Here is a 12,311-nt window from a genome sequence, read left to right on the forward strand (position 1 = left end):
ATAAACAACCATACTGTCATTCTGAATTTAAAATATTGTTTTTTCTACTCTCCAGAAAACCTTTAGAAAAATTAATAAGAATTTAGAAGTGTTTTAATCTTTCAAATTATTTTCTATGTTTTATGACTATTAGGAAGAAACGACTAATAATTTATACCAAATATTCATTTTCTCTCTCTTTACTAAGGTAACATGCATTCTTTTAAAATTAGCTGACCTTCTGCTATTCAGACTTCCACAATTAGTGGCTGACATTGATGAAAGAAAAATCTATAAGGGTAGGTTATTTCCCTGAGATTTTATATTGCTTTTAAAAATCTAATTAACTTCTGAAAGTCTGCAACTTTTTGACAAATGATGTGCCACAGAAGCATTGTTGAGTAAAACTGGCTGATGTGATAACTGGCAAATTCAAAGAGGCTCTGACAGACACTCACTGTGTCTTTGGAAACAATCAAATGCCCTAATCACACAGAAACACGAGGGGGCAATTCAGTTGTTTTCTTTTCGATGTCTTGAGATCTTAAAAAAGCTTCATAATGACTGCAATTTTCCCTGTGCATTGTTTCAAAATCCCTAGAGCAACTACTATATAGTGATGATATATACAGGTGTGTGGGGAATTTTTCACAACTGAGATTTTAGCAGTGATTTTTATATCAATTAATTTAACATACAATACAATGCAGGGTTTAATCTCGTTAATTTATGTTTTATCTGGTCTGCAAAATAAATTTTTGCTTGTGACTGATATTGATATTACATTTATTATAGCAATGACAGGTCATGGTTTTTTAAAATGTGTAGTACATTAAGCGTTGCAATTCTTCAACAGCATTTTCATGTAAGAATTTGAAGCACAGATCATTTATTACTTCAAAGGTGTGTTTTCCAAAACCCTGCTCCTGGCTTGTATTTTCAGTTCATAAATCAACATGCCGCTAGCCAGGCTGCATTCACGGTCTATGAAAGGTAAAGAAACATTATTTTGCAAACAGTCATACAGTGATTGCAATAACACCCATAGTGTGTGTATAGGGGACATTTTCCACCATCTAATACCTTTAAAATTGTGCTGTATAATTTTTCAACAACAAAGTCTTAACCTGTGTGCCCTGTGATGGGTTGGCACTCCGTCCAGGGTGTATCCTGCCTTGATGCCCGAAGACGCCTGAGCTCCCCGTGACCCGAGATAGTTTGGATAAGCAGTAGAAAATGAATGAGTGAGAAGTCTTAACCTCAACACCTGAGTCTATATAGGTTTGCATGCTGTGGGCTGAAGGTTGCTTTGACTGCATGAGGTTTGTGTACAGAACATTAGACGCATGAATCAAAAGACAATGACCTAAGGGAAGCTGATGAAAGCTCAATGTTCTTACTTTATTCATTTATTGCTTGTAGTATGAAATGATAAACCTAATTGACCTTTATAAAGAAGTGTGAAAGTTGGGATTTAGGGGTACTATGCAGGCAAAATGCACCATTATTTTGGCAGCTAACATCAAAAATAGTTGGTATTTTGTCTAATCTAATTTTCCAGATATAATCAACTGAGTGAGTGTTTCTTAAATGATGTGGGTGGAAAAAGTAGAAGTTTGTTGATTTGACAACTGAGTGAAATTCAGCTGGGCAGCATAGCAGCATCGAAGGTAGTGCTGCTGATTCTCAGATCCAGATTCCCTGATCTGAGCTTGAGGTTACAGTCTTGGCTGAATTTCTCCTGTTCTTCCAATGTCTTTGTGGCTTTCATGTGGGTTCTCCTGTTTCCTCCCACTTAAAGCATGATAGTAGGTGGTTGATTACACCAAATTGCATGTACAAATGCGTGTATGAGCATGCAATTTGCCATGAGATGTTTTCCTTCTAGAATAATTAAAATTACATCCCTAGAATAGTCTCTAGATAAGTTACTGTGGATTAAACCTATATTACAAAATTTTACAAATACAATAAATGAACACTGTAAAATGTGTTTTTTATTATATATAATATATATTCTTTTTTTGGTTTGTTTGCTGGTTTCTATACTATTCAATATAATAAGCCTGTAATATTACACCTGAACTGATACCCTGATTTTTTTGTGTAACAAGTTATTTTCTACAATGCAAATGCATGCTTTTTGGCACATAACCACAACACAAATGGGATCAGTGCACCAGAGTCCCAGGTCGTGTTTCTAATGGGAGGGAAAGAGCCGGGAGCATGAGGAACAGGAGCGGAAATAACAGCATGCCCAGGACTGCATTAGCATACTCCCAGACAGCCTGTTAGCTGAAGAGGGTTTTAATTAGCTATTTTCCCGCTAGCAAATGAGGAAATTATCAGCTGAGCGAAACAAGCCAGAGACAACTGGGCCTGCCACCAACAAACACATGTCCATGTCAACACACACACACACACACACATACCCAAATACACACATGGCATGGGTGCTCACAAGCATGGATTATCATAATGAATGGTTCAGAAAATGGGGTAAAAGAAAAACATTTTGAAAAACGTTTTTCTCACTGCCAAAAATGAAATGAATGTGCAACACAATAATCAGGAGTAGTGCAGCATTGATAATTAGATATTTTTTAAGTGCGTAATCACCACTTTCACTTTCTTTCATCCCGTTTCACAGGTACCACAACCTTCACAAACTGTTTATTTACTAACCGAAGGTCTTTCTGGAGCAAGACTTTAAAGGGCTGGTTTGACTTTAATTAGACTCTAGTTAATTCCTCTTGATTCGGTGGTGGCATTAATATTTAAATAGAAAAACTCCATGCATGCCTTACAGTATTGATAAAGTAACTGCTATATTCTCAAGTCATGTGAACACAATGCTTGCATGTTCGTCACTCATTTCAGCTGAAACTGCAGTGTTTGAGAGTTAATGACTGTAACATGTGGCTCCCCTTGAACAGGATTTTTTAAATCTACAATACACAGGCATTTAGCTGTAGTATAACCATAGATGTATTGATGTTTGGTGATTAAATTATGTTTCCTTTCATTTGTTTTTGTTAATTAAATAAAAGAAACCCAAACACTTTCTTAATGTGTGAATGGCAAAACAGAAAACTGAGAACAAAGAACATTAACACTTTCTGCTGTCCACACACAAACGTTTAAATGGCAAACACCTCTGTGTGTGTTGTATTGACAGCTTTATATACAGACAGGGATGTCTCTTGTGCTGCCCCAATATGGAATTCAGTTCCCTGTGTTATAAATGATTATAAATCATTATAAATGATGGATGAGGGATTCTGCTAGAGAGACTGAAAAACACCTGTCTCAGAACATTTCATAAATCATTTTATCTTTGAAGACAGAATTTGAATTCTACATTCTATACTCTGAAGGCATTGCAGCACGATGCTAAATTATATTGTATATATTATGCCATGCATAATGGTATTTACCCTGTGATGCATTTGTAAAACTCATCATTCTTCAGCTATGCATTACTTTAAATGCAAATTTGTTGATGCACTAAAGCATCTCCTTCTTCCAAAATCGCATGCTTTTAAGATTCGTCAAAAGCTCATGCGACAGATTCCTCATGTATACTTCAGATCTCTCAGCAATGTGATGCGTTTGGAAAATTCACCCATTGTCTACCACTCTGCATCACTTTAAATGTTAATTTGATTATGCACTAAAGCTTCCATGCTTGTTCCAAAACCTTATGCTTTTGAGATTAGTCAAGAAGTTGTTCAATGAATTCCGTATGCATACTTCATACCTCTCGGGAATTCAAAAAATTCTAGCAGAGCATTTTAATCTGATGAGATTTCATCATGTTAAAAATTTCACTACCTTTCTTTTCTTCACCATCGATCCTGAAAATCTTTGCCTTGTCTCTGTCCAAAGTCTTTGGGGATGATTTCTCATGCTTGGCTAAGTAAGAGAGAGAGAGAGAGAGAGAGAGAGAGAGAGAGAGAGAGAGAGAGAGAGAGAGAAATGACAGGCACTCACACTTTAATTGGAGGTTGGGTTGATACTGCAGGTTCTTCACTACAACCTGCATCCCTTCTGCGCTGACCTAGAAACAGCCCGCTTATCACTCCCTTGGGTCACCACAGTCTCTGGTATCTCTCTCTCTCTCTCTCTCTCTCTCTCTCTCTCTATCTCTCACTCTCCCTCTCTCTCACTCTCTCTTTTTCTCTCTCTCTCTCGTTTAGGTTGTTAGCTTGTGTCTGAATGCTGGAGCTCCTCAATGAAGAGTTGAGAAAGGCAGAGAGAAAAAGAAGCAGTGTTTCCGCTCCTGGGAATCTACTGAAATGTGGAAGTAAGTCCAGTAAAGTGTCCAATGAGTTTATCTATTTTATGGCCAAATTGAAGTGTCCTTTAGATTTGAAGAAACACACAGGCATCCATCTGTTCAGAACATCTTGGCTATTGAGAATTTACAACTATGGATTTAATGCATGTGTTGCTAAGCCACAACATCTTGTTAACAAGTATAAGATGCTATGCAAAAAGTCAGCCGCTGAATTTCTGAGATGTCTAACTGGCCTTTGATTCAGCGGATAATGAGAAAGCAGCGGTGTGTGAGTGCTTTTTGGCTCCTACAATGGCATTGCATGGCTTTAATAAGCAGCACAGGCAGGCGAGAGTAGGAAGCAAAGCTTCATACACTCCATTAAATCTAAAAAAAAAGCGAGCGAGCGAGAGAGAGAGAGAGAGAGTAGAGACAGGGATAAAGAGAACAATTAGCTTTTAAAAGATCATTACCTACAACAATTATTGGGGAAAAACAAAACACAGAGCGAGAAAGACTTGAGAATGGAGGTGATTATCTCTGAACTGCCTGAACTGCCTAGAATAGTACCTATGTTAAAACTATGAAAAAAACATAACAGTAAAAAATCATCATCACTAACTTAAATCAAATCTGTCTCCTAATCCCATTTCTTCTTAGGGGCATAGCTGATTGGCAATGAAGTGTGTATACGCATGAGGCAGGTGTGTGAGCTTCACAACATCCACCTGCATTTTAATTAGCCTAGCCAGCATTCCTCTCTGGGATATTCTACATACCAACCAATCACCATGACATCCTTGGCACAGTGCTGCCAGCTAACCAGACAGGACATGAATGTTTAGCTTAGAATTTAGCCCCAGGCTGCATATTCTGGTCTCAGTGTTTTCCAGAGCAAGGAGATGCTGAAGAAATGTGACCGTGATTCCATCAGACAAACCCTGTTTTAAGGAGGTCAGTTACAAATTATAAGCAGAACTACATGCACTATAAAAGATCTTACTAGCTCTGTCTGTCTCTAGCAGGGACCCCTTTTAATGAAGACATTCATACAATCGAGAGCTGTGAGACATCCAATCACAATGTCTTCTTGTTGCTTACATTTTTTTTTTTTTTTACTTTTTCAGAAATTTGAGTTAGGAGTCATCAGCATTGTGTAGCTCAGTCCTGTCTTTCATATCACCATGCATCACAGCCAGCACATTAATCATGGACCTGTCTCACTTCTGTCCCTCGGCTCAGTCTACTCATGTCCCACTTCTCTCCTTGGCCAGCAATCACACTTAATTAGGGCTTCCAACAGGCTAGTGCTTACAGACATGTTTCCTTTACAGATTTTATTTGGGGGGGATTCAAAATCGTTTATCTGATAAATACATTTTTTAACTTGCATCCTGAGGAAACATTTTAATTGTAGTTTCAGTTTAAGTCATTTGCTACTGCTTCTCAAGTGCAGAAAACTGAATCACATTAATTATACTACAGCAGAGTAAATTACAAAGAAAAGCTATGTTACTTATAAGGCTGGTATAATGTAACAAACATAAACCCAAATATATAATTTTTACTTTGATACTGTAAGGAGAATGTTTCATTTGTTTGAAAATCACTGTTTTTGAGCTAAAAGAAGAAAAAAATGTAAATAAAATTTAAAAGCTCATAAGATCTTCACAGATGGATTAAAATTTCCAGCTGTGTTAAAAAAGGGGTGTTGATGTAATACATTTTAAATGCACTGAACACTTGTAAAATTTTGACTGATTAATTAGAACACTGTGCTAATATATACCTATAGGATGATTTAAAATATAATGTGTGAGTTGCAAACTATGGATGAAATACAAAAACAAACACTGAGAAGAGTCGCCCTTGTGTTAACAAGAACATAATGTCAAAGAGGTTTGAAGATAATTGTGAACATGCTTTCAGTGAAATAGCATTTTATTTTTAGGGAGTAGAAAAACATAGAACATAATTCAAAGGACTTAATTCACACATCTTTCTTGCATCAGACTTTATGTGGAACAGAATATGAAAACACTGAGTAACAAGTCATAAAATGCAGTTACACAAGCCATGTTTAACTACCCTTCCTAAAATAAAGACTCATCAGGAGACGCTGAAGTCAACAAGTTCACAACAAATGGAAATATCGCATGTGAAAATGAAAAAATAAAGCGGCTAAATTCTGATCATTTTAATATTATGGACCCTAAATAGCAGATCAAATCCAAACACAGGTCCATTAACTCTTCTCACATGACATCTGAGTAAATGCTTTTGTAAGGCACTGTCAGTTCCTTTTCATAGTCTTACACACTTTCTCTGCTAATATCATATGACTGCATTACTCTAACTAGCATCCTGTTTCTGTGCTGGCATGCTGCCCAGATAAACCTTGGAGACTAGCATACAGCACAGCATGGATTGCATACAGGTCTAGGGTTAGAGGCTATGCACACTGAGCACATCTAGGTAGTGACGGATAACAAATAAATGGGAAAAAACTAGTAACTCTCTAATGCCGTGGAATCATTTTGCTAGCATGTTTGAATCCACTTGCCTGCTTAGAGGAAGTGTCCCTAAAATAGTAAAGTTTTGTTACAAAGTTATTCTGTTCACATTTGCCCAAGATTTCTATGAGATCCTATTTCAGGACATTTCCATCCACAGGCAATAAGGGCTCACTAGACTACTGAGTATGAAAATCATATGTTATTGCCTTTAATGCTCCACATCTCAACCATAATCAAATCACCAATATCTTTTGGAAGAACCTTCTCACACGTCCAGTACACTTCCAGAGACTCATAGAATCTACGCCAAAGCTCACTGAAACTGTTTTGGTGGCTTATGGCAAAATATTAGTCATTTTTCACTCATCCCAATGTATTTGTTTTCAACAGAACTTGAATAAGTCTTGATAAAGGCCAAGGAGTCGAGGCAGACAGTTTTATAACTCCAGCTTTGTGCACATCTTTTGGGGAACATTTGCATCAATGTTGGCATAAAACAGCATTAATTCCAGTAAAGAGGAGGCATTGACCTTATCTGAATATATTCACAATCTTTATCTTCTGGTAAAAACTGAATCAGAATTGATCAAAAACGCTCAATTTTTATATAAATTATACAAATATTATTTATACTTATGCTATTTTACATATTATTTATATTTAAATGTTACATTTACATTAATGCCATTACATTTAAACTACTCCTTTTCACTGATGCCTGAACATTTCATAAAAATCCTGGGTAGCACCATAATTCAGATGGAAAATCTTTGTTTGCCTACATAGTCTCTTGAATCACCTCTGGCAGCAGTTTAGTTAAACTGCTAGTTAATTTAGCAGCAGTTTAGTTAAACTGCATGTTAATAAAATGTTATCAATCAAATGTGCTTCTCCTGATTATGCAATAATTTCTATCTATAACTGCATTACCTTTAAGGTAAACTTAAAAAGAAAAATAAATAGCTGTTTTGCTACTGACTGGATATATCACTCCAGTCCAATTCACCATGTAAAATTTAGGAGTCGGCTGCTTCATTGTTTTTTTTCCTCAACGGTTCTAAGCCGAACAGTAATTGGGTGCATTGCGCCGCATCCAAATAGAGCAGCTCTCCATTTTCAGACACTGCGATGCATATTTTTCCTCTACTCCTCTTGAGTGGCGTCTGAACACGGTAAATTATTTACACTGGGTATAGATCTACAAACACTCAATCCGCTGCGGTCTCTCAGTCAGATTGCCCGTGGGAGAGGAGTGTGGCCAGGCATTTTACAAAAGAGCAAGCAAGCGTGGAGAAAATGCGCCAGGCCGATAAAGGTCAGCCTCCTCACTCCGCCTTCACTGTGATATTTTCATTATTGAGGCAAAGAGGCTGGTGAACAGTGCACCTCTCCTCTCTCTCTCTCTCTCTCTTTCTCAAACACACATACACACACATACAAATCAGCACACAAGACAAAGAGGAGATGAAGGACAGTACAGGGGAACAGGACTGTCACATGAAGAGAGAGGCAAAGAAAGGAGACTGAAGAAAAAGGTGCAAATAAAGCAGACATGGTATAAAAGAGGTGGTGAAAAAAAAATGAGAGAGAACATCTTCATCAGCTGTGTTTGCGTTCCAAAATTGACTCCACAGCTAAAGCCTACAATCAGATAGGCTTTAATTGTTTTTGTTAGATACAGAGCAATCTTGGTTCCATCTCCAGCGCACTTGGTAATTGAATTCTCCAGAGGTCCTTAGGCCATAATTGTACTTATATATTTCTTTTTTTTGCAGTAGTTTTAAAAGTGCCACAGAGTTACAAACAAGCATTAAATTAAGTTATTTAATTTATCTAATCGGAAATCAGTGTTGATTCAGTATATTCTCTGTATTATATGTATATTCTATGGATATTCTCTGTAATATACCTGGTACTAAATTAAAAAAGATATATTTTACTTTTAAATGAGTGCACATCACAGAAAAGTTTTAATACATAAAATCTTACCTCTATAAACATAAATCATATTACAAAATGTTGCACATTATTTCTTATTTTTATCAGAATATTTTAAACACACCAACATTTGCTAACCATTTTCTTCTCACCAGTTGTCAATAAGCTAGCCTACTCATTTTTTACAGTTTCCGGTCCATTGAATAGAAATAGCCTTAGGAGGAGGTCCAGGAAGTTCTAGTTTCCTTGCCACACTCTATGCATCTGTTCCAGTCTTTCAGCAAGTTCTGCTGTCAAAAGCATAGCAACCTTTCACCCACTGGGTCTGGAGTTAATCCAAATGGATCTGCTTAGAGCCAACGGTCCTTTGTTACTTAAAGGCCTCAATTAAGAGTGTCCTTTTGGATTCAGAAACTGGAAGTGATGGTATGTTGCTGTTATGGGGTTTTATAGAGTGAGTGATTGGCAACATCTTAGTCTAATAACAAAGCTAAAACTAACATTAACCTTTTAGTAAAAGTAACACTGACGCACATGAGTCCCTCCTCTGTGTCTGAGTCTGATGTTCCATTGAATAGTAGTTCTGGCTTGACACCAGCACTGGCACTCACAGCTCTCGATGTTTTGAGTGCTCTCAGGCTCCGAGGCTTTCTCTGCATTGGCTCTCAGTGGAACTGCAGGAGAGGAGCAGTGGCTCTGGCAACACTCGCCCGACACACATTTGTTTGGGAATCAGAGACTCTGTAGAAGAGGCTTTGCCAGATGAGGTCACAGTGTCTCTCAAACCCTCTACAAACAGGCCAGATTTACACAAAGAACTCTCTCTATAAGAAGGGCCACAGCTCGAAAATTCTACATAACTTCAACTGATATGCCGTGTCAAATGGATAGATTTGTATTCTATTTATACTATCGATTAATACTAGTAACTACTTAAGTTATATATTTGGCAATAAATAAATAAATAAATAAATAAATAAAACACTAGAAAAGCAGACTCATCATATTTGCTCTTAATATGTTTAATGTGTTTATATATAATAAGATGGTCACTCTTACTAAATAAAGGTGTCAGAAAAGGTCCAAAACAAAAGAAAGATTTTGACATTTTCAGTGTTTTGTTATCACCGTGTCTCAATTATTGAGCATTAAAATTAACATTTAAAAAATCACACTCCATCACTGCAAAATGAATAAAGTTCAGCTCATTTTCCAGAGAACTACATACATGTGAATTATTTTAACTCTGCTTTCCTTCTTCTGCAGCCATAAATTAGTCGCTGTGGTATTGCGTATGTGCTGTGAATTTAAAAATCCAGATTGCTATTACAGCTTAACTTAATGCCCCTGCTGAACACAGTACTGCAGCTTCCCTCCTTCTATACAAAGAAACACAATGCAGGCAGAATTGAAGTCATGCTAAGGTCATGGACTCCCTTGTGCATGGCATAGTAATACTACTGGTGTTTAGAGACTGAGAGTGAAAAGGGGGAGTGAAGAACAGAATGGCCATAGACACAATGCCTAAAGCGCAGCTGAAATGAAAAACCAGTGGTGTAACTGAAGAAGACATAAAGCAATGTGTTTCATTCAATACACACTGTACATGCACTCAGACAACACAGCAATAAAATAAACATTAAGTGAAAACTAACCTACTCCAATGACAAATGCATGATTAATGACATAATGCGGTTGCTGTTGGATTTAAAAATCTTTATTAAAAAAAGGTATATAATTAATCACATTTGGATGCATGCTGAAAATAATGACCTGATGGGGGGAAAAAATAGCAACCAAATTTGAGTTATCAAATATATATGCTTCGGGTTTTGCAAGATATAATTCTGTTACTTTATTTTAGTTTGACTTTATGTGATTATCTTAGTTACAGCCTGTCATGTAGTTATTACTACAAGCAGGAATTCTGATCATTGACATTCAAAATACACGGCAAGTTGACAGCCTCCATATTTTTTCTTATGATAGACAGGTCCAAGTAGATGGATCCTGTCCATCAACATGACGTGCTTGTCAAATGAATGTAGAGCTGTCATTCAAATAACAAGGTCCACAGACACAACAAGCCAGAATCAGGTGAAAGACAGGACTTCCTGATAGTGAAGAGCAGAAAGCAAGACAGTAAGATGAATCGCTTGCATTCTACCAATCTCTGACTTCAGTCTCTAAGACAAGATCGCTCTGTTCTAAAAATATCCTTTCAAAAGGTACAGCACAGCCTCCTAGACAACTCCCTAGGGGAAATGTCTTACTCCTTTTTTAATGTAGGAGAGAAAACAAAACTGGTGCTATTTTGCAGTCTGTCCAGCATAAAGCAGCGTTCTTATCGAGTCAAGACAGAGTCAGTCAGAAGTGTCTGGTCTTCTTTCTATTCCTTAGACTTAATGACAGAAGCAGCTCATTAAAACTTTGTATTAACTGACATTAAGCCTGGTCTCCCTCCTCCCTCTCCCATCATTAACGGGCATGGATCAGCTCTGAGATAGCTTGCTGCATCTCGGGCTCGGTGTGTGATGAGTGTGTCATTCCCTCACCCTAAACATGTCTCATTAGGAGTTCTGTAGAAGCACCTCTAGCACTTCCCATATCCTCTCCCTCCCTCCACACATTCCCCTCTTTTTTGTCTGCTAATTAGTCGACCCCCCCTTCCACCCCGTGTGTCTCCCCAGTTACATCTTATAGGAAGATAGATATGATTTTTCTTTAACCTAAAGGCCAACTTCATCAGTTGAATTAATGACTTTATTACCCATGCTACTCCAGACCATGTAGCTTTCTGCCAGAGCCCAATAAAAACTAGACACCTTATTTCTGCCTTCTTTTTCCTCTTGTTAGTCTATTTATTTCGCTCCAGCAAACCAGTGTTTCTCAAAAAAAAAGAGAAGAATAAACAAAGCACAGATATTGCTCTATCCAGTCATAATACAGTGTGTTTTATACACTTGAAATGCTTCAGTCCAAGAGGATTATTTTTGCACTACAAGGCATAATATATCTCTAAAATTTAATCCATTAAAAACCCTGACAATACACTTGTTCAGTTGTCTCTGCAAATTGCCACTGATTGCCTGGCACTGGAAAGCATTAACGAGACAGTGAAAGATCTCTGTCACAGGAGGTTAATTGTTTTAGCATAACAGGTGTTTCTGAGTATTTCACTGTAACAAAAGTATTCATTATTTCCAAACATAATTTTCACATATACATTCTATAATTGATCTCCTTTAGCTAATGATGAAAAAGGGGTGCATACATTTCTCATCTCATCTCATAACATCAACCAAGGGTTATGTTTGAGTGTGTATGTATGAGTGTGTGTGACTTTTTCTTATTTCTGTATTTAGGTGGGAAACATTTACAGTATGTTCAATTAGCTTTTTTTTAAAATGTATTTTCTTTTTGAAAATTTAAATATTTTAATTTTAATTAAAATATTCTAGTCTTATATATTTGCATGCGGCATAAAAACCTGGGCCAAATCAAAAATATGTGAATTAGTTGATCCTCTGAGGGAGCTGCGGAAGGACAATGACTACAACAACATTTTACAGTCTGATATATTTGATATCATTTCACTC

General features: G+C 37.0%; 1 long non-coding RNA gene across 1 annotated transcript; it reads left to right on the plus strand.

The window, feature by feature from the left end:
* Positions 1–1,210: 1,210 nt before the first annotated feature.
* Positions 1,211–4,996, plus strand: LOC132845813 (uncharacterized). The gene is made up of 3 exons (XR_009648449.1): positions 1,211–1,301; positions 4,179–4,285; positions 4,919–4,996. It is a non-coding gene; the product is annotated as an uncharacterized LOC132845813 (long non-coding RNA).
* The last annotated feature ends 7,315 nt before the right edge of the window (positions 4,997–12,311 follow it).

This window comes from Tachysurus vachellii, chromosome 5 (assembly GCF_030014155.1).
Source record: "Tachysurus vachellii isolate PV-2020 chromosome 5, HZAU_Pvac_v1, whole genome shotgun sequence".
NCBI classification, from domain to species: domain Eukaryota; kingdom Metazoa; phylum Chordata; class Actinopteri; order Siluriformes; family Bagridae; genus Tachysurus; species Tachysurus vachellii.